This window comes from Felis catus, chromosome A1, assembly GCF_018350175.1.
Source record: "Felis catus isolate Fca126 chromosome A1, F.catus_Fca126_mat1.0, whole genome shotgun sequence".
Classification (NCBI taxonomy): domain Eukaryota; kingdom Metazoa; phylum Chordata; class Mammalia; order Carnivora; family Felidae; genus Felis; species Felis catus.
Genome location: NC_058368.1, coordinates 16,633,623 through 16,636,063, shown reverse-complemented (window position 1 = coordinate 16,636,063; position 2,441 = coordinate 16,633,623). Strand labels below are relative to the sequence as shown.

At 39.0% G+C, this 2,441-nt stretch overlaps 1 non-coding gene across 1 annotated transcript; it reads right to left on the bottom strand.

The window, feature by feature from the left end:
* Positions 1-1,490: 1,490 nt before the first annotated feature.
* Positions 1,491-1,625, bottom strand: LOC111557024. Its single transcript, XR_002736763.1, has one exon. It is a non-coding gene; the product is annotated as a small nucleolar RNA SNORA52 (small nucleolar RNA).
* Between the last annotated feature and the right edge of the window lie 816 nt (positions 1,626-2,441).

Genomic DNA, 2,441 nt, shown 5'->3' with positions numbered 1-2,441 from the left:
AGGGGGGAAGGTGGCTAAGGGGGATTTTGAGAAAGGGAATGTCTTTCTGACTAAGAGAAAGAGAGAGACAGGAGGAGAAGGAGAGAGAGGAAGACTAAGAAATGGAAGAAGACGACAGAAAAAAAAAAGAGAAGGAGCAGGAAGAGGAAGAAGAGGAGGAGGAGAAGTTCATGCTTTCTTGTGTTGTCAGGAGGTCATGATGCTTAAGGTTGCTGCAGTGAACCGACAACCGTAAGGTTAGACCTAGAGGTCTCAGAAACGCTAGCTGAGAACCTTCAAATCAGAAGCTCCCGTCTTCATATTTTGTTTTACGTGAAAAATACAAACACCTTTTTATGTGAATTTAACCCCAAAATAACCTAAATGAACAAGTTCAACCAAGGCTTATGAGAAGCTCCAAAAGTTTTGGGAGTGTATCTCCCAAAGGATTTAGAGTGAGACGGACATGAAGCTTCTTTTCAGGATCACTGGATACTCAATGACAGTAAAATAACATCCCCAAAGCTTTGAGCTACATGGCTGTGAAACTGAGGATCTATAGCTTTGCTAAACCATTAAGTGTGAAGGTATTCAAACTTTTTTATCTCCTACATCATTCTTGACATAATTACATGAGAACATATATTGGCAAAATGAAAAAGAAATCTAACGTGTGAAGATGCCGAATCTAAACTGATTGGGGAGGGGCATGAAAGAGACAGGGGAAACAAAATCCCTATATGACAGCTACACGACAGTCATGAAAAGCAGTCTGCACAAAACTGACATTTTCAGAGGAGCTGCATGATCCTAGCGGTGTAATAAAAACAAAAACAAAAACAAAAACAAAACCCAAAAAACATGTATTTCTTCTTTCATGAGATTAAAATAAGACATTAGAAATTCCATGAATAACAAAAATATACCAAAAAAATCCTGATCCAAGTAAGAAGCAATGTGGCATGATTTCTACTGAATAATGAAGTTGAAGAAAATGGATATCATTCAACCTTGGTGCTTTTAAGATTCTCCTTTGGATGACACAGAAGCTATTACCTGGCTCTTCAGTGGATTCTGTGGTATGATATTTTCGAAATTGTCTTTTTTGGTTTCCATTTTTCAGAATAAGCCTACGGAGCCCATGGTTTCCCAAACTTAGAGCTACTAACATTTGGGCCCAATAATTCTTTGCTGTGGTGGACAGTCCTGTTCATGGTCACATATTTAGCAGCATCCCTGACCTCTACCCAATGGATGCCCTTGGGACACCATTCACGTGTCTCATTCATTGCCAAATGTCCCTTCACAAGGGAGATGGCAAATATGCTCCTGGTTATGAAAGTACTTTTTAAAAACCTAAAAAAACTATATAAATGTTATAAACTTTGAGGTCATGACATTGGGAGTACAGGTGTGAAAAGTTGAGCAATGGTGTGTCGAGAAAGAAGAGGTAGATGGAAGTAGAAAATCATTTCTTCTCTCCCACCCCCACCCCCACCCCCACCCCCACTGAGTGACGAGATGCCACCCTGACACAAACCTACTGAAGATTCACTCACTTCTCTGGGTGAAGCTTCTAGAGCACGCCGGTCCACAGGCGAAGCCCGGCAGACCGCAGGCTGACCGGCAGGGATTAGGATGGACCACATTTCTTCTTTTACAGGAGGAAGTTGAGATACTATCTAAAGTTCTTAAATCACATTAAGTATTCAGGTTATTTAAAAATTTATACATAATAATCAAGAGACTATGCATATTTATTTTTCTAAGCTTATTTATTTATTTTGAGAGAGAGAGAGAGAGCACAGGAGAGGGGCGGAGAGAGAGGGAGAGAGATTATCGCAAGCAGGTTCTGTGCATCCTGAGGCAGAGCTCAATCTCCTGAACCACGAGATCATGACCTGAGTCAAAATCAAAAGTTGAATGCTTAACCAACTGAGCCACCCAGGCGCCCCAAGATTATGTACATTTTAAAAAGACATTGGGAGAAGAGATGCCTGTAGGGGATCATGTGAATATTTTTCACAGTAAATAATAAAGACAGCTAAAGAATTATAAATCAAGAATTAGTGGTTTAAATACATTACTTGGGGCTATTGGATTTACAATCAAGAGTACTAAAATAGAAATAGTCAAAGAAGTTTTCTCTAAGGGAGAAAAGCTGTAACTTTGCATTTTAGCTCTATGTTTGTGTTCACATGTTACTTGATTATAATTTGAAATATCTCTTAAACAATGGATTTCATTTACCTTTAAGTCTGTCTAGTATTTAAATGCCCGTTGGGGTCATTAAGTTTGTACTGCGAAGAGAGTTCTAATAGCAATGAAAAAAGAGTACTTCAGTCAATCTATAACAATTTTTCCTTTCCAAACAACTTGGCCCGATTTTTGTAACCTTGGGTGCTGAATGAATACTTATTAAACGTTGCAATTGAATTTGTTGCGTTTAATGGGAGACCCCT